This window comes from Castor canadensis, chromosome 7, assembly GCF_047511655.1.
Source record: "Castor canadensis chromosome 7, mCasCan1.hap1v2, whole genome shotgun sequence".
NCBI lineage: Eukaryota > Metazoa > Chordata > Mammalia > Rodentia > Castoridae > Castor > Castor canadensis.
This window is the reverse complement of record NC_133392.1, coordinates 52,426,225-52,452,510: the sequence shown is the minus strand read 5'-3', so window position 1 is coordinate 52,452,510 and position 26,286 is coordinate 52,426,225. Positions and strand designations below refer to the sequence as shown.

The following is a 26,286-nucleotide window of genomic DNA, read 5'->3' as shown; positions in this document are numbered from 1 at the left end:
CAGGATGATTTTGCCTTCCTACATCCTTATGCTCTTTCAAGGGTATAGGAAAATATACACCTAGGAACCAAGTCACACCTAATCTGTCAGAGAAGTTCAGTTTCATCAGACAGCAGGTTGGCTTTCAACCAAACCCAAGACAATCAATATGGCAAAGGCCTCATTGTATAATTGATGCAAATAATGTGTGTTCTATAAAAAGTAGGTTCAAAGAAGAAGAGTTTTAGATTCCAAAGTAAAAGATTTCTGAACACTTAGGGAAGGACTTGAGAGTTGTAGAGTAAAGATTTAGATGTACAGAAAATACATCAATACTACCGTGGTTTTCAAAGAGTAAGAGACTTCTTGGAGCTCTTTTAAACTACTCATTAGCCCCACCAAAATATACTGAGACACTTTTTATGAAATTTCATCCCAAAACACACATACACATGTCCCATGGAAATCACTAGTATTGTGACCCATTGTCATCCATGAGAGTGTATCTTGTCCATTAGACGTGACACAAGTGGGAAATCAAGATTGAGAATCCATGTCTGATGAATAGGGTACTGGGCTAGGATTTCAGAGATCTTCATTTCAAACCAATCCATGTGTGACTGTGGAAAATCATCCACTTTGTTTTTGGCTACCCCAGCTATAAAAGGATCACAGCCATTTCCATTCATTTCTCCTGCCCAGGAGACTCATAAAAGGGAATAAGATACTTACACAGAGATACTCTTCAGAAGATGAGAACCTTATGAATAATAAAACTGGATTCAAAAATTCTGCCTAGAGACCATTGTCAAAAGGCCAGGAGTGTGTAATTCATCTGTAATAATAACAATCCTTTGTACTATCCAGATTTTGGAAATGTGAAAGTATTTTTTAAGCAACAGGGGATCCCTACATAATCATTCTCTACTAAATATTTTCAAGAGCCTTACTCAAGCTAGTTTTAAACTTATTTAAATAACAATTTAGGGCTTTAAAATGTATATTAATTGTAGAAGTTCCTTTCTTCAGTTAATGTTACGTAAGCTTATTCTTCCTTTACAAAACATTTAGCTCACATTGAGAGAAACAAGTAGTTTCTGATTATAAAACATATTGAAAAACACAACCCTCATCAGATAGTGTACGCTGGATAAACAACACTCAATCATGTGAGTCAGCGAACTACTGTGAATACAAATATATTTTTGAGTCATGCTGGCTATTAATCAGTGGTAACACCAATGAACAGAATGAAAAACTTATCCCAAGTTAGCTATTGAAGTGTTGCTCATAGTATAGCCCGGTCATTCTTCATATAATTAGTCACACTGCTAGCTTTGATAAGAGAGCTTGGCTCCCTATATCTTTTCTGATTGCTTAAGTACTGAACAATGTTTTATGTTTGGATCAGAACAGGATCTTATTTCAATTCCACTTGTGGTTTGAAGTTTTGCTCATATGAAAGTCATAAATGGAATAGGTGGAGACAAATTCTTAGTCTTTTTTAAGCTTATCAGCCCATGCATATCAAGTAAACATTGCTACCAGTGAAAAACACACACTGTTTTCTGAATCATTATGCCTCATCACATTCTTCTAGTAGAATGTCAGCAGTGTGGGATCAATATCTTAACCTTACAGTGCAAGAGTCCAAATTACTACCTGATTGTGCCATTTAGATCTGCTACCTATTCAAGTCCAGAGGAAACCTGAATGGTTTCCTCTCCTGAGTGCTAAAGACCAGACAGAAGAACCAGTAATCAATCAATAATTATTGATGAAAGCACCATATTCTCTAGCTGAGTACTGGCTTTGTCTTACTATGTGGGTTTTGATTTGGCTTCTCTCCAAGATAAAAAAATATGCTTTTCTTACTCTCAAGGTTATTACAATCTAGTGGGTAAGTCAAAATATATTACAGAAAAGTTAAATAACCCTGCAAAATGTAATAATTTGGCTGAAATTATATTACAGAAAAGTTAAAGGACAATAACTGATTAACTGCTGAATGGGTGATTTTGAGATAAGTAGTTTGCAAACTGTGTTCCAGGTAGCCCAGGGGTTGGGTTGAGAGTAGGGCAGCTCTCAAAGCTGCAGTAGAAGAGAATTATTAAGTCAGTCAGTGATGCCTCAGACTTACCCAATGTCCTGGCATCCACCTCTGCCAGAGTATTTCTCATGTTTTGTTTTGGCTTGGGTTTTGGTCCTTTACTTTCTATAGTGGATCCTCACATATTATTTAATATCAATAAAAGGCCTTGAATCTATTCTTAAGCACTGTGATATTTTTAAATACTACAAGTTTTTAAATCACAAAGTACCACCACTATGACCACTTGTGATGATGGAAGTTTTCTTGTGCTTAAGACTTGATGTAAAGGATGTGGATAATTATAAAGTTTCCAGTTAAATGGTTTAAATAAAAGTACTATGATCACTCTCCGACATTTCCCTAAAGCACTAGACCGTAGTCTAGATTAGGTAAGGGGGTTGATACTACTCTACCAGATGATGAGGAACAAAACTCAAGGATCAGGTCTTATTACACTAAAGGCTGATTATCCTTGCATTGAATAGGCACCCTCTATGCAGAGAGATAAGCAGAGAATGCTCTGGAAGGTCCCTAACACCATGTCTCTCTTTAGCTGACCTCTGTATCTGGGAATCATGGGACTATCAATTCTGCTGTCATCACCTGAAGAAATAGAGGCATTGAATTCAAATGTTTCTCTTAGCGTTTGCAGCTATTAACAACAAATTCTGTATGTTTTATCTTCTCAAATAGCACGCGCTATGTTTTCTATTATACAAATAGAGCAAAATAATATACAAACCTATAGAATACGTGTTTGTATTCCTCCCAAATTCATATGTTGAACCCTTAATCCCTGGTGTGATGGTATTTGGAAATGAAGCCTTTGGTCCCTAATTTGGTGATGAGGGTGAAGCCCTGAAGATGGTATTAGTGCCCTTCGAAGAGACAGGAGACGTGCATAACCATGAAGAGGGTCCTTACTAGAACCATCATTCAGGGACCTTCATCTTGGATTTCCAGCCTCAAGAAATAAATAAGTGTTGTCTAAGCAATCTAGCCTATGGTAGCAAGCACTCTTGGACTGTAAACACACACATAAAATATGAAAATATATATATATATTTGTAAAATTAAAATAATGACCAACCAAACCTCAGAAAGCACATGAATAGGGCTAAGATTTGGGTAATCTCAGCAGAAGCCTGACAATTCCCTCTATTTAGGCCATCAGTGATCTCTGTAGAGTTTAGTCATCATGAATTGTGTGGATCACACTCATCTACTCAGAATTTTTTAAGGTTGAAAAAATATGAGTTATTGTAGAACTGACTATGTTACATCTTAACAAAATTGTTCTTACAATTAATTACCAGATCTTTGGAACATGATCAAAGTCAAAGACTTCTACTGGCCAAGAAGAGATCCAGAGTGAAAAAAAAAAAAAAAAACAGGCCCAGGAAAAGAGATTTCATCTGTCCTGATAAGGAAACACAAAGAGGAATCTGAGTCAGGAGGCAGCAGCTCCTAATCATAACATTAACATTCAGAAGGGGATAAGAATATTATCTAATAAAGTGTAAATACATAAAATGTAACAGTAGTTGAAACCATATAACAACTCTCTCCTTTAAAAAAGCATTATATTGCTTTCTTGGGAAGCATATGTCTAAAATTATAATAATTCAGTTTGCTTTAGGTTCTATTCAGAAACATTTTGTTATAAAATTGCCTTACATCAGATTTGTAAAATATAAGCAGACTTTTACCAAATATAGACACAAGGATCATAAACTGAAAATAGAAACCAGAAGACAGACTCTGGAAACCTAGGGAATATTGACATTGTATTATACTTGGCAGTGAAGAAATAGAAATCCATAGTGATTTACTACCTTTACATAAGAAGAAAGAATTAGCTGAAAAAATACTCCAACTATCAGAAATAGTAAGATACTTTTTGGCAATAAGCAAGTAAGAAGATTTATTTAATGTTGGAGCAGGTTGACAGAAAGGAACTAAAGTGAAAACAATAATATCACATATTAACTTTGTTCTTAAACATCCACATTTAATGTATCAACTTGGGCTGTTGTTATATTCCTTGGCAATTCTATAAAGTTACTGAGATGGAAAATTGAAAAATTTTATTGTGATATTTCCAATTTCTCTACTAGTGGAATAGTTTAATAATATACCATTGCATATGCTCTCAGCATTCTCATTAAAATAAGTGGGCTATCATTTTTCTTTCTATTCCTAGTTATCAGCAACTTTATTTACCAATGCCTATTAAGTAGAACACAAAGCTCAGCTACCATTTCTGGTGATACTTTTTGAATAGGCAAATATTATTTGTTGCAAAGGCATAGTTTTAAAGCTGGAAGGGATCCCAAATAGTCTCATTTCACATATTTCACATTATAATTGAGGAAACTGAGGCTCAATGTAGTTTAGTGATGTATCCTAAGACTATCTGACAAAAAAGTGGGAGAGAGAGGAGAGTGGCCAACAGGAACCTTAATTTAGCCTTATCAAAGGGTATATAGTTTGCAAAGGAATGAAATTCCATTTATATTTACCTCTAATGAGGCATGGATATTTTCCTATTGGCTTTTATGAATCTGTCTCCTAGCTTTTACAATTTTAAATGTTATACAAAATATTTCTGTGTTCACATAAATCATGTGGAATATCAGCCCCCTAATTTGTAAGATGATATCTTCATAAAACTGCATTAGTTCCTTTGTTGATCTTTGCAGAGCAAATCTACTTCTAATCTGGTACCTGTCATTACGCTGCTCTTATCATTAATTTATTTCCCTTTTAAATGGCAATTTGGGCATGTTTTCTTTGGCCCAGACTCTACATAAAACATTTCTATTAACCATTAACCCTCCTGAGGCAGTGGGCTTGATCAGAAAAGGAGTAAGTTTGAGTTGAAATACTCAGGGGTTGATTCAACTCTCAGTTTAATCATGAATAAGCCATGTAACCTTGAGCAAATCATTCATCTACTCTGAATCTCTCTTCAGTATGAAACAAAGGAAGTCAGTTTCATAACCCATAAGATCTAAAATGCTGTGCTTCTCAATTGGTCATTTTTAAAACAACCTTAACAATAATTACTATGCTGCACCCTAAACTTCCATGTCCCTCTATACATCTGGCACATATTTCAGGGCTAGCACTGGGACAAGTAAATAAAAGTAAAATAAAATGTGATGTCTCCCTTACTACACAATGAACTCCATAAAAAGTTAACTCATTTTTATAGGCTTGGTGCCTAGCAGAGTTGACAATCTATAAATGTTTGATATAGGAATGGATGGTTGGGTGATTGCCACTGCATAGTAGTAAGAAGGCGTAAGTGTATGAGTTTACATTATCTCTGTTCATAGCCCAGAGATCACTATCCTCAACCTCATCAGGAGAGCTACACTTATTTGTAATTTTGCCTGTGTACAGCATAGTGAACATCACAGCACTCCTTTTGTAACCTGACTCTTCTTGCCTAATCTTCTACTCTTAACCTTACTTTTTGACCATAATTTTTTTTGAAAGCAAGATCTGTGTGCCTGATCCACCTCACCATCTCAATCTATTCATTGCACTTATGGAATAGTCTATCAATTTTAACTGATTAAATCTAAAATAAATAATGATACATTTTGTTGTATAACAAAGTAAATATTGGGGGAGGGAGAAAGGGAGGTTAAGAGAGTCTCAATACATAGCCAAGTTTGATCTCAAATCACTTTATAGCCCAGGATGACCTTGAACTCATGATTTTCCTATTTCAGCCTCCCTAGTACTAGAATTACAGGCCTGTGCCACCTCGGAGTAAATTTTTTTTCAGGAGAAAAATGGTTTGGAACAAGTTATCTATGATGATGAATTTCTGACTTCTCACCATTTTACCCTTTATTAATTTCAAAACTTCATTCATAAAAGTATAGCTCATTCCTGGTGGTTATATTTTTCTTCATATATGGTCAGTTCATAATTAATGTATCTAATGAGATCTCACAGGGTAGAGGGAGTATGAAGAATCCTTGATACTTCCGCTGAGATTCCAAAAACCAGTGATAACAGAATTGTATTTTCATGGTTTCAATTTATATAAAATGTAGTGGTGTGGCATAAGCATTCCCCCTGCTGCATGCAAATTATCTCTGTGTTACTTCTTAGTGGTTTTCTTTTTTTTTCTCTAATGTTAATAGTCCACTACTCTGCATGATGCAGAAGAATACCAGAATGTTGACTCCCAGTGGGATGTCCTGCTTCCCTTTGGCTTATTATCATGTGATTCCAGAATATTTGCTTAGAAAGATGCCTGTTTGTTCTCAGGCAAGTCCATTTCTCTGGTTGAAAGATGTTTTCCCAACATGCAGGATTCTTTTCAGGCAATAAAAGTTTCTTGATTGCTATCTCTTAACTTTCACACATTCACAATTCCATATTGGCATAAACAATCTATATTAACACATACATAATGTTAATATTGTCTAACTCACTTTTAAATAGTCATCACAATTCTAATTATGCTATTAATCTATTGTAATTATACTCATTATTAGAAATATGATTTGTTCATGGGGATCTTCATTATTACAAGCAGTATTTTATATTAGTGTTATAAATGCTACCAATAAACTATAATTGTTAGAAACAACCTTAACGTATTTACTATTTGTTTCCTCCTCTCTCACATAACCAGCATGGACATATTTATGTCTATGTAATCTTCAAAGGAACCCAATATCACTTATCTCACAAATTACTGTCACATTAATGAAAACAATAGCTAAGATTTATTGCATACTTGCCATGTGCCACCTACTGTGCTAGCAATAAATGCGTCAAAGTAGACTACCTAATTAATGTTCACAAGGATGCAGAGATAAAATCTTTAATTATCCCCATTTACAGATAAGAAAACTGAGGCTCAGACAGGTAATTATTTGAGTGTTTACAATTAAAAGGCAAGAGAGCTAGAAATGGAGCCCAACCATTCCAGGCTGAGGATGAACCTGCTCATTTTGGAAGTTGCCATGCTTTTTATATTGGGATAATTATTTCTTCAAACTATCATTTTAAAATTCTGTCTTAAAACCAAAAGTATATAAAGAGTACAAATTGAAATATTTGCAATAGGAATTATAAGCTATCAAAAATATAATGAATCATTATGACTGAGAAATTAGCAAATAGAGTAAATTAAAGTAGGAGCATAATGTAAGTATTATATAATTATCAACATAGTTTTCTAACTGTGAATTTGCTAGTGTTGACTGATTAATCTCAGAGTTAATAAGCTTATTCACTGTGTACCTTAGCTGCTTTTTCTCTTTAATATGAAAGGTTTAAAGTTTAATTTCTTTTCACAAAGATTAATCAAAGATTTTCCAGCTGCCAAAACATAATAAAGCAAAAATGATTAAAAGTAAATTTAACCACAAAGGTTTTGATAGTACCACATTACATCTCATCCATTTATGAATTGACTTTTGTAAAAAAGCAAATATATAAAATCTGATATTCATAGTTTCCCTTATTATTATCCATTTGCTGTAGTCCAATTAGTGCATATTCACAAGAATTATGTGCATAAAATAGGTATGAAAACATATTCTCTCTGAAAGTTTAAATAATCTATGAGCCTTTTAGAAAATATGCTTAACATATTGTCTTAATAAGAATAGATTACAAATCAGAAATATTTCTTGATTTTCTGAAACTATACAAAACCTAAGAACTCAAAAACTTATTGCTTTTAATTTGTTTTTGAGACTATGAACGTTTAAATATTTATACTGTAAAACAAACTAACTTTCTTGAAGATATGAGAATTTCACCCAAATAGTCTTTGGAGCAAAGTTATGAATTGTGCTCCACACTGCTCTATTTCCCACGTTAAGACTTACAGAGGGTTTTGTCATAGCCAAAACTCTGTGAGATACAGATTATTGAATGTGACTTAAACAGCATGTCTTTTAGCCTGAGTTACTTTATTTTTATATATAAAAATAATAAAGCACACCTGCTTCATAATACCTAGATTTAAGAAAGGTTAAGTTTTTTATAATGTAACTATCCAAGTGGACATCACAACTCAGTCTTTCTCTCTGAATTCTGAATAACCAGACTTTTTGAGACATATGGTAATGGTATAAGGTGCAATTCCCTAATGACTAGTGATGTCAAGCAGCCTTTCATGTATCTTCTATGACTTCCTTGGAAAATGTGATTTCAGGTCTTTTGCCAATTTTTCTTAATTAAGTGGGGTTTTTTGTTTGTTTTTGCTTTGGCTATTAAGTTGCATGAATTCCTTATACATTTCAAATAGTAACTTATCGGATACATGGTTTGAAATTTTTTCTACCATTTTGCAGACTTTCTTTTCATTTTGTTGATTATTGCTTTTGTTGTGCTTTTGTTTTTGTTGCCTGTGCTTTAGGTACATATCCAAAAACAAATAAATAAATAAACGAATCATTGCTGAGAGCAATGTCAAGGAGCTTTTTTCTTATGTTTTCTGCCAGACATTTTGTAGTTTGGGGTATTACATTTAAATCTTTAATCCTTACCAACTAATTTTTGTGTATGGTTTAAAGCAAATGTTCAATTTTATTTTTTTCCATGTGGATATCCAGTTTTCCCAATACCATTTATTAAAGAAATTGTCCTTTTCTCATTTTGTTTTCTTGGCCAGTCTTTTGAAAATAAGTTGACTGTATATGTATGGGTTTATTTCTGGGCTTTATTCTATTCCATTGGTTGGTGTGTCAGTTTTTGTCAGAAACATGTGTTTTGATTACTGTACACTTGTAACATAATTTGAAATCAGGGAGTTTGCTGCCTTCAGCTATGTACTTATTTCTCAAAAAGTCTTTGGCTGTCTGGACTCTTAGATAGGAAAACATTTTCTACTTCTGTGAAATATGTTATTGGAATATGGATAAGGATTGCATTAAATCTACAGATCAGTTATGATCATGTGGTCATTTTAATAATATTAATTCTTTCAATCCATGAACATGGACTATCTTTCCATTTACTTATGTCTTCAATATCTTTCATTGGTGTAGTGTCTTTCAATGCATAGATCTTTTACCTTTTTGAGTAAATTTATTCCTAATCATTTTACTCTGTGTGATGCTATTGTAAATGGGTTTTTTGTCTTTTTTTATATAGTTCTTTGTTAGCATATATGACTTACTTTTGTATGGTGATTTTGTATCCTACAAGTTTAATGAAATTATTTATTAGTATAAAGAGTTTTGGTAGCATTTTTAGAGTTTCCTACAAATAAAAGATCTGAATTCTATGTAAGATTTAGTCTCCATAAACAGCGACCAGAGACCATTAACCTCTCTCTCTCTTTTCTTTTTTCAGCTTGGATGCCTTTTACTTCTTTTCTTTTCTTTTTTCCTAATTACTCTGGCCAGGACTCCCAGTACTATTTTGAATAGAAATGATGAGGGTAGAAATTTTCTCACTCCTGAACTTAGAGAAAAAGCTATCAGCTTTTCACATTTCAATATATTAGCTGTGATCTTGTCATGTATGGTCTTTGTTACAGTGAATTTCATTTATTAAAACCTACAACCTAACCTTGTTTTAACCAAGGGATGATGAATTCTGTCAAAACCTTTTTCTACATTTATTCAGAAGTTCATATGACTTTTGTTCTTCATTTTCTTAACATAGTGTACCACATTTATTGATTTACATTTATTGAACCATCCTTATATCTCAGGGTTAAAATCCCATTGATCATAGTGTATAATCCTTCTGCTGTCATGTTGAATTCAATTTTCTAGTGTTTTGTTGAGAATTTTTGCATGGAAATTGACCTATAATTTTCTTGTCTTATAGTTTCCCTATCTTGCTTTAGTATGAAAGTAATGTTGGCCTTGTACAATAAGCAGGGTAATGCAACTCAAAACCACAATGTGCTATCACCTCAGGTGTGTTACAATGGCTGTTTATCAAAAAGACTAGCAATAATACGTGTTTGGTGAGGGTATAGAGAAATAGACTTTTATACTGTTGGTGGGAATGTAAATTGACAGTCATTATGGAAAACAGCATGGAGATTCTGTTATTTGAAAAAGAGATCCATCCTCCTTTGTCCATTATGATATTATTTACTATAGCCAAGATATGGCAAGAACCAATGTGTGTATCAACAGAATAAAGAAAATGTGATATATATTATTTTATAGATATATCACACATGTATAATGAAGTAATATTTTTGCATAAAAAAGGCAATCCTGCCATTTGTAACAACTATAGACCAACCTGAAGGACATTATGCCAAGAGGCATAAGCCAGACACACAAAGGAAAAATGCCGCATAATTTCATTTGCATGTTCTTATAGATTGAATATGAAATGTCCCTGACAGGCTCATGTATTAGGGATTTAGTTGCCAGCTGATAAGCTTTTGGGAAGTGATTGGATCCTCAAGGCTCTGACAAAATTAATGAATTAATCCCTTGATGAATTCCTGACATGATAGCATTTGGAAGAGGTGGTAAAAAGCAGAAGGTGGGACCTCGTGGGAGGAAGTAGGTCACTGGGCCATGTCCTTGGGGAATATATCCTGCTTTGTCCCATCTCTGTATTCTCTCTCTCTGCTTTCTGGCCTCCATGATGTGAGCTGCTCTGCTCCCCAAGGCTTGCTGACCTGAAACTGTAAACAAAATACATCTCTCCCTCAAGTTGTTTTTCTCAGGTATTAGGTCACAACAGCAATAAAGTCTGTCTAATACGAATGTGCAATCACTAAAAATTGAACTCACAGAAGGAGAGAGTAGAATGGTAGGTCCCAGGGAAGAAAGAGTGAGGGAAATGGGAATAGGTTGATACAAGCTTCCAGTTACATGATGGACAAGTTTTTTTTTGGGGGGGGGTCTAATGAGTAACAAGGTGACTATAATTAATAATATTGTATTTTATACTTGAAATTTTCTAAGAGATCTTAAGTGTTCTCAATAGAAAAGAAAGGTAACTATGAGTGATGAATATATTACTAGGCTTGATTGTGGCAGTCATTTTCCCATGTATATCAAATCATCATATTGTACATTATGCCAGATATTTACAATCTTATTTTTCAATTATACCTTTAAAAAGATGGGTAGAAAAAAGTATTGAGCTGTGTGTATCTCATGCATGAGGCCGTGAGTTAGACCTCCAGCAACCCAAAAACAAGAATTAAAATGCATATACTTTTCATCATCATGATCTAAGCCATTAAGAAATGTGTAATGAGTAATTGACCTTAGGAAAAACCATATGTTTTTAGGACGTTGTGGATAATTAACTTGTTAAATAATTTATTAAAATTAACCATCAGACATGTTGTGAGCTGTTTGGTCATGGTTGAAGAAATTGTGCAAAATAATAATGCTTATAATGCAAAATTCTGTGTTCAAAATTGTTACTTGAAATGTGCTCAGATTTTCCATTAGAAGACCTAAATTAGGGTTCCATCAAGGCGAACAGGTAAAACAAGGGAAATGTCAATATTCTAGATGTTCTTTTTTTTTTATGTTTATAATCGTGTACTCTGCATTATTCATTTATTCCTGACAGTAGAGAATGTCTGTCCTCACTGGAGGTCAATGAGAGCCAAATCTGCAGCTAGTCTGTTTTAAAAAATTGTGGTGAAACACACATAGCATAAAACTTACCATCCTAACCATTCTTCAGTGGTGTTTTCAGTAGTGTTGAGGATATTCACTGTTGTATGACTATCACACCATCCGTCCACAGGGCTTCTTCATCTAGATGTTCTTATGCCTAATATTTACTCTCAGGAGAACTATATAAAATTACTCTTCTTGCAAGAAAAAAAAACATGGCTAAATATCAATAATTTCATAAGATTCAGCCCAATAGTATGGCTGGAACTTTTCTTATGCTGTAATTAGCTATGTGGAGAGGCTTAACTAATAAAATAATACAGAACCAATTTCCTGAAGAAAACTGAACATAAGTAATATACCATTATGAAAATATACTTGGCTATGTCATATCAACCATAAGAAAATACTTTATTTAAAGCAAACCTTGAGTAATCCTTGAGCTGCCAATTATTCTCCATTGACCAATAATCCAATTTTACTGCTCATAAATTTACATAACTGTCAACTCTCCCTTTTGAATAATTTTAAGGGCTGAGATAAATTCTCTGTTCAGAAGAAATTAATTTCAGGGAATAGTAGACATAGCTAGTAGACTCTGATAGAATCTTGACTTCTTCCATGTTACATAGAAAAATCTCACTTCTCAGTGCACTCGGGACCCTGTTAACTAATTCTGGCCAATGAAATGCGAGCAGGAAGAATGAGAATCACTTCTTGGGACTGAAGAACTGAAAAAAGCACTGCAATAATCCAGGAGGTCTTGAGTTGAGATTGCAGAACCATGAGATCAAAAGAACCCAGATTGCCAAATCTCATGGAGGATCACTGTCCTGAAGAGTTGCTGAGTCTTTCCTTAAGAAAGAAATGAACTTTTATTGTGTTAAAGCATTTAGCTTCTAGTTGTTTGTCACCGTCCCATAACCTAATCTATCCTGACTACTATTATCTTCAAAAACACAAGGCCAAAACAATGGTTATCCCTTGGATACATTTGCTTAGCAGATTACTATCAGACTATTTTTTAAATGCACAGAAAAATAATATTGAATTAAAATAGTCTGAATGACATTAGGGATTAGAATTTTTTTTTCAAATTCTCCAAATGTTCTCTACTTTAGAGATTTTTCAAAAAACAAAAAACCAGAAAATTTAAACATCTTACCCACCCTCAACACTCAAATTCTTTCCCAAAAAGGTCTAATTATATAGACTTTTGATTTTGGTTATGGTTTTGGGTATATTTTAGTGTTTTGGTTTCAAGGAATAGTTATTTTGTGTTTGAGTTTGAAAATTTATGACCAGAACCTGAGATCTAAAATCCAAAATCCTAGGTCCTATTTTCTAAAATGTGTGTAAAGGAGATTGGATTACAATTTTTGGAAGCCCAAATATTGGAGACATTTTGGTTGGCCCTGATCCCCCACCATACACACCTTTATGTGATTCAATATTGCAAAGCAGTCATAAATAAGTGTAAGGAATTCTAACAAAGTTTTGAATTTTCCCCATAACCACACAGTTACTTCTTTCTCTTTATTTTTTAAATTGTCTCAGATTAAAATGTTTTCAAAACAGTTTTCCCCATTATTTGCTAGCACCCTAATTATATACCTACATTACCCTAGAACCAGCTACCAATGAGTGATCAAAGCCAGGTTTATGTAGTTTGGAAGCTTCAGGATGAAATTGAGAAGGATAAGACATTTAAAAGAAAGTACTTTATATCATAAAATAAACTAGGCTTATCTTCATAATTTAGAACAAGCTATATGTAGTATCTAAAATAGATGAAAGAATTTAACCAACAAAGTAATGTAAGTTTTAGGTAAAAAGAGTTTCTAGCCTTGCTGCTGGGAATTTAAGACAAACAGGGTTATCAATGTGCAATCCTGCCAGTAAAAATGGTCTTTGGGCACTCCTATCCCACTAGCACCAAAAGTCTTAGCTTTTGTTCTTTGCATCTTTCTTGCTTCCTGATCTCACCTCCTCTACCCAAATTCTGAACAATGAATGTTTGTACATTTGAACATGACCCAAAGAATTTGCCACCTAGCTTTTGATTCCTGACATACCCCAAAATTCCAAATGGACAGGGATTATTGCCCAGTCTGCTCTTTCCAGTTTTGAAAATAAACTACTATTTAGTAACTTCTATATGCTAGGTACTTAGTATACATCACCTCATAACAAGCCTGATTAACAAGTATTTTTATCACTTTATAGTAACTGAGGCAGCCAAGGAACTTGATAAAAATTAAATGGCAAGAGCCCAGCATTTATCACAGATCAAATTCCATATTTTTAATGATTACTTATACCATTACTGTACCTATATTTCATTAAAATAAATGTTTACTGAGTACTTCTTATATTCTAGGTCTTTGCTAATAATGGCTACATAGATGTGAACAATACAGATGACTTCTCTAATTTCACATCGAATGCATTCTAAAGAAGAAAAAAAAATGTAAATTTAAGCTGGATATGGTGGTTCAGACCTTTAATCCTAGCTACTAAGGAGGCAAAGATGAGGACTGTAGTTTGAGGCCAGACTGGGGAAAAAGTTCAAAAGACCCCATCTCAGCCAATAAAAGGCTCGGCATGGTACCACATTCCTGTTATCCCAGTTAGCAGGAAATGTAAATAGGAGATTGAGGTCCAAGCCAGACAGGACCTAAATTTGAGACTATATTTGAAAATTTGCTAAAGCAAAAAGAGCTGGGGGCATGAGTTAAATGGGAAAGCATCTGCCTAACAAACACAAGGCCCTGAGTTCAAACCTCAGTACCACTTCCCCCCACAAAAAATTGATTTAAGTGATGGAGAAGGCTTGGAGGGGAGTGGCAACATCAGAGTGAAGAAAACAGTATTAGGAAGGAACCAGTCACTTGAAAATCTGGATTTTTGAATATTCCAGTCTAAGAAAAGAACATGTTCATTGATGCATCTCCTTCAAGAAATAAAAAATTTTCTAGTATCATTGAGATTGGTGATTTGGAAACATTTCCAGAAGAGATGAGAGAAAAACACAGCCATTCCTACAAGTCTCTGTCGCCTATCCTAAAGGCTTAATTCTAAGTATAACAACAGCCATGTTTCAAGGAAAGAAGAAGCGGGTGGAGTGGATCAAGTGGTAAGAGTACCTGCCTGGCAAGTGTGAAGCCCTGAGTTCAAACCCCAGTGCTGACCCAAAAAATTCAAGAACAGAAGTGGCATGATTATAATATAATTTTTAAAGCAAAAATAATGCACATATTTTCCTAATGAAGATAGAGGGAGGATTTAGAAGCATATGAATACATTAGGTAAAAAGACCAAAATACAAAAAACCTAAAAGCATACAGATTTTTCTTCCCATTGGGCAATATTCTATTCCAGGAAAAATGGAGTATGGGAGTGAAGAAATTCAAGTATTAACTTACTAGTATTTAATTATATTTATAGGTGTCATCTCTTCAGGTGTGGGATACCCTCTCAAGGTCAAATACCTCTCTCATATTGATACATTAACATTAAGGTTTCCAAATTTTAGATAATCCTTATAATAAATTCTAGGCTCCACAGTTTCTACTCACAAAGCATATCATAGGTGGAAAATGAACCCATTACATCCATAAAATTATGTATTTATGACTGTGTGTTGAGAAAGCAAAAGAGACAGAATCTCTATAATCAAAGATTTGTCTTGTTTTATAAAAGGAAAAAAAGATGGCAACCACATGTACAAAATCCATCTGGGCAGACTTTATAGAGATGGAATTTTACCATTCAATGTTTTCTTTTGTAATAAAATCCAGAAGGCAAAGTACTATAAAATACAAAATTTTCAAACTCTAAGACTTTGCTAATAAGAAAATGAAATGAATCACACAATACATGGGAATTTGGTTATAGAATTTACAAGCCACATTTGTAGAAACTACAAATAAATTTCCAGATTCCTTTCAGCAGTAGTCCACCCTACTGCAGCTGCCAAGATTGCATGGAGAAAAAAAGTATCAGAGTTAAAGAGATAAGACTATATAACCAATCTTAATAATTTTTCCTCTGATCCGTGCATAAAGCCTGATGTTTATTAGCTTACCAGGAATATTATGAGAAATGTAACTAATCAGATTAAAATCTGGAGTCCAGAGCCAGAATTTCAAATGCAGAGGAGAAACACAGGAACTAAGGTGACTTCCAGAATAAATACAAGTATCCTAGAAGTAACAAAGAAAAATATTCAGTGTATTTTAACAACTAAACTGCAGGGTAACTTCATGCCCCTGAGAAAAAGAAAATCTTTATTTTCTCATAAAAGAATAAAGAACACACACATTTCAAGAACCATAAAAGCTGAAACTATGGAAAGGCCATCTGGACAACTAGATTATCTCTAAAATACACTCCTCACTATTTTTATTTGGTCCTATTTTAAGTACCTCAGGAAATTAGGTTTCCAACACTCTCTTTGAAATTTTTCTACCAAACCACTAGATGTTATTACTAAGTAGTAACCAATAACCCCCACCAACTAGTTTAAACTGTCTATGTCTTACTGGTATTTTTATTACCTATTTTTTCATTAGGACCATCTTACCAAAATAATATTTCCGAAGGCTCAAGTTCTTATTGGGAAAACATTAGCTGGCAGTGGCTTTACTAGCAAGTTAATTCCTGAAAATCCTAAAGAGAAATATAAAATAATCTATAAAGCCTCCTTTTACCCTTTATTAATAGCAAGGTATAAAAATACCTAGGATAAATCCCTTTTCCTTCATGGATACCACTTGGAGTAGCAGCATTGGATGAATTTGAATATCCTGGGTCGCTTAACACATCTATGTCTATACACAATAAGACATTGTCAAAGGCATCCTGCTTTCTCTAACATACACTTGACAAGAAAAATAACATCCTCACCAAGCTCACTCTGAGGCATCATGTTGCAGTGGGAAATACATAGATTTGCTCTGAGTTCTACCAAGTTCCAGTGGTTTGACCACGAGCAAGCCCCTTGGCATTTCTGAGCCTTGGCTTCTTCATTGACACAATGAACTGTAACCAAGTTCATGGTTCAACCTCAACATTTTATATATGATGAGACTCATCTCAAAATCCAGAACCAAACATCTCTTCTACTAAAGCTATGTTGATATCAACTGTGACACATTGTATGGTGGCTAATTTGTTGACTTTTAAAGTGAGTCAGAGGACTTTTCTGAGAGCTTGTAAAAAAAAAAAAAAAACTGAGATAGACCTTTTTCATGTGTGAGACCGAACAGTGAGAAGAGTTTTACCATTTTTTATTCAGGTAGTGAGTACATTCCATTGTAAACTAAAAATGAAGTAATTTAAAGAAGAAGGTGCATACCTGTAATCCCAGCACTAGGGAGACTGAGGCAGGAGGACCGTAAGTTCAAGACCAGTCTGGGCTATATATAAGACCCTGTTGAAGAAAGTTTGGGGGGAGGTAAAGGACAGGGAGGGGGAGGAGGAAAAGGAGAAGAAGGACAACAATGACTATTATTATGGTCTGAAGTAATTCAAAACTAAAATAGCAGGGTAACCAAAATCTCTAAATTGACTCCAAACTCCTTTTATTTGGCAAATTCAACCTTCCCTGCCAAATGCCATGGTAAATTAACAGTTTCTTCTTCTCTTATTTCCCTTGAAATTGTGGAATGATTGAAAGTCAGAAGAGACAAGAAAGATATAGAAACATGCTGTATAATCCACACTCTGAAGAGATATTCTGAATTTAAGAAATTGGAATTATTTATTTGTTCCTCTCAGGACGATGATGTATTCTAATAAGTTAGTTTTATCACTGGATGTATAAATCCAGTTTACAAAATTTTTTGATAAAGTACTCCATTCAGTTAAAAATGTTCAGTATATATCCCCAATATGTGTTTATTAATTACTTCGCTAACCAGATCTGTCATTACAGACACGATTGTACATTATAACACATACAAATAAAATTATTTTTTAAATCATTTAATGATGGAATAAAACATATTTGTTAACCTCTTGCTTTTTCATAATGCTCCTTGCTATCGTTAATACATTTCAAAGTATAATATATACTTAAATCAAGGCTTGTTGTTAATAAAGTTATATAGAGCTATGTTTCAAATTCCTTCTTATTTCAATGGGAGGGAGGAACTGACTTCTCTAAGACCAAATTAGATAGGTCATTAGCATCATTAACTCCCAATATGGCTCAGAGTACAGAAGGAAAAGCATCAACTCCGCCAATTTCCTGTTCTTTCTTATGCTTGTATTATTAGTGTTAGTTTCCACACAAAAATCCTTTTAAACCACTTTTCCATTTTGGAACTATTGGTTTGGTTAAACTGGGTAATAGAATCTTTAATTCCTTAAGTGAACGTACATAAGTAGCAATAAGATGCAACATGATGGAAATGAAAGACATGTAGGGACCACATGCCAGCCTCACTCCAGCATTTCCAGCCTTTCCTAAGGACAACTCTGAAGGAAGGACAGAAGACCCTACTGGTCCATGGACAAGTGAATATGTCAGTATCAATCTGTACGTTGCACATATTTGCAAAATCTTATTTTATATATAAAAATATAAATGGAAGGTATAATATTTATTCCTTACAGCCTACTTTGGAGGTCAAGAGTATGAGTCTTTATGGTATATAACTGAAGCTGTCATTTGGAACATCTGATTTTTTGCTTCAACATCATCAGTGGGTGGTGGCAATGTGTGAGGCACACAGATGCATATGAATCCTCCAGTAGGACCAGTAGGGAACTCTAATGGAGCTTAGGACATGAGCTCTCTCAAAAATAGCATCTTTTACCATGGGGACTGGATCCTTCTTTCTCCTGTGTGCATCAACAATTCATGACCTCTGAAAACAAAAGCTGTAAAAGGTATTTGTTCATCTTGAACACTTATTTTGTTTTTAGGTCGAGATAAAATTAATCTTAAAGACTCAGTTATACTGAATGGTGCAGCACAGGGCTGTTATTGGCTAAAGGTCAGGTTATTACGCCATTCAGTTGCATTAGTGATCTTGCAATAATTGCTGACACTGTGTGATTGTAGATTGTATCTGTGCTCCTTGTTTCTTTTATATATTTATAATTTGTCTTTATACTGCCTGGGCTGATACAACAGAAATTTGGAAGTTGGGAAGATCAAGGTGCCAGTAGATTCTGTTTCTGGTGAGGGTTCACTTCCTGGCTTGTAGATGGCCACCCTCTCACTGTCTGTTCACATGGTCCCTCCTCAGTGAATGCAGTGGAGAGAGCAAGAGAGGTTTCTGAAGTTGGTTCTTATATGAACGTTAATGCTATCCAAATAGTCCTACTCTTACAACCTCCTTTAACATTAATTATGTCCACAAAGTTCTTATCTCCAAATATAATTACATCTGTGTTTAGGACTTCAGCATAGAAATATTGGCAGCACACAAACATTCTGTCTATAACATAGTTTATATGCTTTCAACTAAAATTTGACTACCTTCTCTGCAACTGGCACCATAAAGAAGTTTCTGTTCTCATTCTAAGGGAAAACAACAGGTAATAAGTATGTGTGTATATGTGCATGTGTGCATATATGCATATGTACACACATGAGCATGCTTCACAAAGTGAATTATGAAGACACAGAGACAGGCTATTTTAGAATGGATGGTCAGAGACTACCTCTGATAGAACATGGGAACAGATACTGATGTCGCTAAGGAGCAAGCCTCTAAAATTTAGAGGAAGAGAGTTCTATCTCACAAGTTAAGAAGCAGAAGCATGACAGATGAAACGGTAACAGAAAGGTCATAGAGGCCGTGGCAGGTGTAGAGGGGACAGTGAGGGAAAGGACTAAGAGAGGTGAGGCAGCAAGCAAGGCCTCAGAGGCCAAGATTAAGTTTGTGTTGTTTTCTGAAAGCAACAAGAAGCCATTGGGTGTTTTTTAGAGCAAAAGACTGACATGAGTTAATATACTTTCTTTCAAAGGGTCACCCTAAATGTTGTACAGCCCAACATCAACAGCAAGATCAAGAGCAGGAAGACAAACTTGAAAGCTTTTTAACAAATCCTAGTGAAAACTACTGGTTTGCAAGAGAGCAGTAATATTGGAGATTGGATTTGGAACACCTTCTGAAGATGGAGTGATCAGGATTTCCAACTAGATATGAGATATGAAAGAAAAGAACAACAAAATATTTGCAGGCTTGAAATAATTCTAGCGTTCAAATCAAAAGAGGAATCTGAAAGTCAAGCCACATGGAATGTGTCCATTCCTAGTACTCCATACTTCCACAGACAACTTCACAAGTGCCATTAATTATCTTTGTACTTGTCTTAAGCTTTAGTAACTGTCTCTTCCCCATTAGAATGTGAGCTCCTGGAAGGAAAGACACGGAACTAGCTTTTATTACCAAGAACTGATCTCCTATACTCTCAGCTTGTTTAGTTACCACATTCTTCTGCCAATACGGTTTCACCCTGATCTCACATCACAGCCATGTTACATATTTAATCCCCTTAATAATTCTTTGAAAAGTAGTATTGCTGCTAAAAAAAATAATAATAATAGGTACAAGTCGGTTTCACAAGCTCAAGCAAAAATGTTAAAACTGAAGAGCTAGTTCTACAGATAATTTTCAAATCTTATTTTCAATGATTGCTGACTGCCTCTCATAAACTTTTATACTGTTAAAATCTCTTTGAATTGATTTTGTTGCATCTTATTTTCAGCCCTCTTTCACCCTACAGGAGAAGTGAAAAAGCATAAAAAGACAAAAGGTTCTGGAAATGAGGAAGAGCATGGTAGTGCCGGCCTAGATGATCTTGACTCAGAGTTATTCAGCAGAGAGCGCACCGTGCCTGTTGCACAGTGAACATATAAATGTGTTTGTTTCTAATATTAATTTTTTTATTTAAAAAATGAAGTTTCTTATGCCCTTTTGCTGAAATGTCATTAGGGCTGGGGCTTTAAAAGGCGAATAGGCAGAACGCTGTCGTTCCCATAAAGAGTCCTTGTGTAAACTACTCAAGAGGACACCGAGTGATGCGTGGTTTGTGATGTCAGCAGGATCTGCAGATGGCATCGCTTGAGTTTCACTCGAGTCCCTCCAAGAAAAGGCTGACCCCTGACTCCGCCGGAAACTTTCCCCAGATTTTCCCTCTGCTTGTAGAAGGAGCTGCCCCCATCCTGGCGCCCCACCGCGAGTCCCAGAGGTGGGTGGTGAGGACGCCTAACTAATGGGCGACACTGGGGTCTGTGCCAAGAAAGGCAGGGTCACAGTCACTTGGGCCAACTGGGCCGAATTCCAAGGTCGGGGAGCCGGGAGGGGACCCGGGACGTGTGAGGGTGACAGCTCGGGGTTGGGTGGAGGGCGGGGAGGTGGCCCAGGCCTCCAGGGACCAGACTCGGGGCCCCGCCCTGATGACTGTCCCCGCAGGCCGCCGCGCGGTGTCCCGCAGGGCGGCGGCCGGGCAGGGCCGAGGTGGCGAAGCGGCACAGGGGCGGTGCGGGGACCAGGGTGGCCGAAGTGGGAGAAGGCGGCGTCTCCCTGCGAGTTTGCAAAGCCGAAGAGCCAGCCTCGGCAGCTGGGCGGGACCGGAGCCGCCGCCGGGCGCCCCCAGCGTCCCCAGGTAGAGAGGACGCCTCGCGAGGCGGGGCGCACGGGGCGCACGGGGCGCACGGGGCGGGGCCGCGCCGGGAGGGTGGGCGTGGTCACGGGGGTCTCTGTCCACCCTCCCCACTTCCGCAGGAACACAAGGGCTTGGAGCAGTCCTTCGCACCCCGAAAAGGGGGGGTGACCTGGTTTCCTTACGCTAACCTCCTAACAGCTGCCCAGCGGGGCTGACAGCAAGGGACACAGAGGGGGCTTGCTTGCAGAACCCCACTACCTAATGTCCCCCAACGCGAACACGCGTGATCACGCGCGCACAGACACACACACACACACACACACACACACACACACACACACACACACACACACACACACACACACACACACACACACACCCCCCCCCCCCCCCCGCAGACGGAGGCGGGTGGCCGGAGGGATTAGAGGGATAAAGTCACTGTTAGTCGGAAGAGAAAAGAATCTCACACTGGGGTCTTCTGAAAGCAGGCGCAGCATCTGTGGCTCCTCACGTCCAGCCTTCAGGTGACACAGGATTGATTTTTCTCGGTTTGTTAATTCTGAAAGCCTCAGGCTCTAAAAACGTTTGAATCAAGAATTAGACTTTGATTCATTGAGGCTTTCTTTGCCCTGCCTGGTGGCAGGAGGAAGGGTAGGGTGCAGGACTCACAAAAAGTTTGTGGTAATATTTAAGAGAACTAACTTTTTTTAACTTGTGAATTTTCAAAAACAGAAAATATAAACTCTGAATTAGGGTTTATATTCCAATATATGTGCATACATTTTAAGATGGTTAATAACGGCTGATGTCAGTAACTAATGAGTCCAGCAGGCATGACGGCCATAGAATTTAAAACTAAGTTTGCTGTATAGTTTTAAGAAAACTGCTTCCTTATCTGCCCTTTCACCTGTTGTGTTATTAGTGTTGGGGAAGGTGTCATGTCACTTTGCAGTTGGCAAGTTGTCCTTGGTGTTGATGCCTGACCTGGGACAGAACCAAGTATTTTCTTTTTTTATTACCAGTGTTTCAGGTGTATATGACAACCACCACCCCTCTCGCACAGGGTCTAGCCTCAGTCTCTCATGAGAAGAAAAAGGTAGGCACATTTCGGAGCAAGGAGAAATGATGTAGACTCCTCCTGCCCCACTCTCATTAAAATGTTCACGTACTGGCAATTTAAAACCCAAAGTATTGTTTACCACCTGTCAGACTCACTCGGAAGTGTGGGGATTAACTAATAAAAAAGATTTTTAGAATGCTTCCTGAATCTAAAATTCCATAAATATGCTAAATAGTCATAATCCACCCATTGTTAAATTTATGTTGCCGCTTCTGCCATGCATACAAGATGATTTAGACTCATGTTTCCTGTCAATTAAACAATGAGTTTGGAGGAAAATAATGAGTTCAATTCACATCCTATGAAACTTTGAAATAAAATTTCTCCCATAAGGCAGCATTGGTAAAGAATCTTAAAGTAAGCAGCATTTTAAAAGGCTATATATAGAATGGCATTTACCTTATGGTTGGGGGAAAAGGGACCCAGAGAACTTCTGAGACTAAAAAATATTCAGCCCTGATTCACATGTGCCTGAACCATAAACATGCCTAATATTTGGAGTAAGCTGAAGGGAAGGAACACAGGTTTGTGAGACAACCTAATAGCTGTCCAATTTAATCCATGAAATACCCTTCTTGGTATTTTAAGGCTGGAGTTCAATCTGTGGTTTTGTTCATAGACAATAAGAAAATCTTCATAGTTACTTGGATAAATTATTCATTCTTCCAATAGCATGGGCTTGTTTTTAAGCATCCTTAATACCTGCTATTATTTTAATATCCTGCAGATAATTGCCTTGTTCCCAGTTGATTGAGTGACAGACATGTTAACATAACACTTTTCTCTTATAATGTTTTTAATAATAAAGTGTGTCATTCTTGTGTTTACTGGTATCCTAGAGAAAAACCTGCTTTATAGATGCTAATTTTAAGTATAAATATTGATACAAGTCATCTTTTCTGTTTCATGAAGAACTATAGATTCACTACTAGCAGATTAAGCTGTGAGGAAAACTATGAGGTAGAGGATGTTTGTCCTTGACCAGTTTGGTGGCCTTTCCTTCTCATTTCCTCCTCTCAGATGCATAGCTGCCATCTAAGCCTCAGCCCAGTATTTCAGAACTTCCTGTCTGTAACCCTCCTCCTTTACTCAAGTCACTTAACCTCTGTCACACTTTGAACTTTCTAATAGCTTAATGTATGAGTGGTGTATGACTAAAAGCCAGCAATTGAACCAAGGCAGGCTAGTACTTCCTGCTGCATTATAATCTCTGAGTGAGATGAGATCCCATCCTGCGCTGAAGCATGAATGAGTTCTCCCCATTAAGTAACCGGTCTTTTGACCTCCGATGAGCCCCTTAAACCTCCCAGGCTTCTGGTTTCCTTTCTCTAACTCTGGGTTAAATTATCTCTCAGAGATGGAAGGGACTGTTCCAGAATTTTGGTTGCCAAGCATATAAACTGGCACTCTAATGAGATTCTGAAATATTCTACCTCCTGTCCTGCCCCACCTATTCTGCACCCCCTGCTCCCAACCCACAGTTATCTCCTTCCTTCTTTAGGCCTAAGTAGCTCCCCCCACTCTCACCCTCTCCCTGCCACACACACTCAGAACTCAGAATGTAGGCTCCACAAGGCCAGACCTCTTCTTTGACTTTCTCATTATTGTATTCCCAGGGCCCAACATGGTAACAAATGCAACTCAGTAAGAATATTTGAATGAATAATTGTCCCATATAAAGGATATGTGTGAATGGCCAGTATTTTCCCTTCCTTGGAATAACCTAAATGAACTGCCATTGATCTTACACTCTTAGAGTGAGCCTAAATTATGACTGGAGATCCAAACATAGCAATGAAGATAATGGGGCTGCCCTCATAAACGCAGAACAAATGGATACACTACACACAGGCCAAACCCCAAAAATTGAACCTCAGAATGGTAATAGAAATTTGGGTCTAGGAGATGTTTTATTTTAGATCAGTTAATGTGTAAATTATTGTTTTATTCATGAGGAAACTGAAGCCCCCAAAACCATAGACCCTAAAGAATACAATATAAGCCTTCTGATTTCCAGACCACTGCTCTTTCTACCAAGAGATCAGAAAAGTTAAGGACCATCCAGTCACCAAGGGCAGGTGTCTTTGAACAGTGATGCTCTCTTCCAGGAATTTCAGAGACTGAAGTTACCCTGAACAATCCTGGATAGCAGCACTGTAACACTGTGCTATGGATAGTCCATTTTAAAATTTTTTCTGTCCTCTATAAATGTCAGTGACTCATTTACTATTTTAATGATCCACCAAACAGCCTACTAATACCTGTCATTAGTTTACCAATTTTTTTAAATGCTTGGAGGCTCCAAATGGAATAATTTACAGTGTTGAGCATTTAACACTGGTGTAATAGATTCAAGATAGTTTTGAAAGATGAATGATAGTTTGAACTCCAAAATGTCAGTGGCTTATCTTTAAGGACTAAAGTGACAACTTTTCTCCTCTAAGCCAGCGATCCTTTCTAGAGTGTTGCATCCATACTAAAGCTGCTCTTTGACAATAGAGAGTGTAACAATCATATTGAATGCTTTTTTAAAACCTAGATTGCTTGGAGCCATTCTGTACTGTTCTGAATTAAGAAGTATGAAATTGAACCCAGACAACTGCATATTTAACAAACACCTTTTGTGATCTCTCAATCAAATGGATGATCTGAAGATATCACTTGGAGGTCCAATATGAATTTTTGTATATTATAATTTCCCCCAGATGCCTCCTAAGAGAATTATTAAAAAAAAAATATGGAGAGGAGTCCAATGTGCTTGAACCTGGAAAATAGCGGAGATGATCAAATTGATTTACAAGATGTAAAAGGTATCTGTTCCCTTGTAGCAAAAGTTATAAGAAATATATACATAAATATGTAAGTATATGTTCAATATATCCATATTTATATATATATTATATATAATATATATATTTACCATATAGACAACTGGGTTTGATATTGACCCAAAAATGAAGAAAGTTCCACAGTGTTTCTGTTGGACCACAAATGCAAGTCAAAAATGAGAGACAAGAGTTGAGGGCTAAGTTTTGTGAGGAAATAATGAATTCCCTTGCCCACCAGATGTCTTAATTCAGTATTGTTGAGAGAGACGACTATCCAAGGAACTTTCAGGGACAGGTTTGCAGATCAAGTAAAGGATGCCTGGTTAAATTTGCTTTTCAAATATACAAGTCAAGCTTTCATATGGCTCATATTATATTTTTAGTTGCTAAATCTGGGAATCCTGCTCAGGGAATATTAACATTTAACATCATTAATTTGAGAACTGAGGGGTGGGGGTGGGTGCTGAGTGGTTGCTAAAGCTTTGAGGAATTGATAAAAGCTCTGGACATGCTCCTGAGAAAAATTCCCAATGACACATTCCAACACCACTCTTGAACTCTTCCCTGAGCTCCAGGCTGCAAAAGCTTTTGGGGACCCTGGGCCCATATACAGGGGTAGACAGCAGGAGCAACTTTTCAGCTTACTTACTCTGGGCTGGAGACATTTGGAAAGTGATTTGGAAAAGTGGAATTTGAACTGGGCCTTTAAGAGCAGTAGAATTGAGCTACATTGTGGGTGGAGGGACATCTGAAACTTTGAGGGGAGGTATGTTCCCTTAGGCCTTAAGGGTAGTATTTAGTACAGAATATGAAGAAATTTGTGTGGGCAGATGGCTGTCAGCCTTAAATTCTAAAGGGTTTAGACTGCCCATGTTGGGAAGTAGTATGTCCTCATTCATTTGTAAGTTAGGGGAGAGAACAAACAACAATAGCATGGGGAGTTGTAGGGAGCTTCCTAGTCAGTAGGCCTGGCACCAGCAACTCCATTTAGGAGCTGGGAACACTTTGACCTGTGGAGAGCTTCTGTGGGCCCCCATCTCC

General features: G+C 36.5%; 1 protein-coding gene across 2 annotated transcripts in view; it reads left to right on the top strand.

Annotated features, from left to right (window-relative positions):
* The first annotated feature begins 21,138 nt into the window (after positions 1–21,138).
* Rhobtb1 (Rho related BTB domain containing 1) overlaps positions 21,139–26,286 on the top strand; it is a 127,147-nt gene continuing 121,999 nt past the window's right edge. The window contains exon 1 of one of the 2 annotated variants that reach the window (XM_074078931.1): positions 21,139–21,297. The gene's annotated coding sequence lies outside the window, so the exon portion shown is untranslated. The remainder of the gene's footprint in view (positions 21,298–26,286) is intronic. The other variant, XM_074078926.1, reaches the window with a different exon arrangement.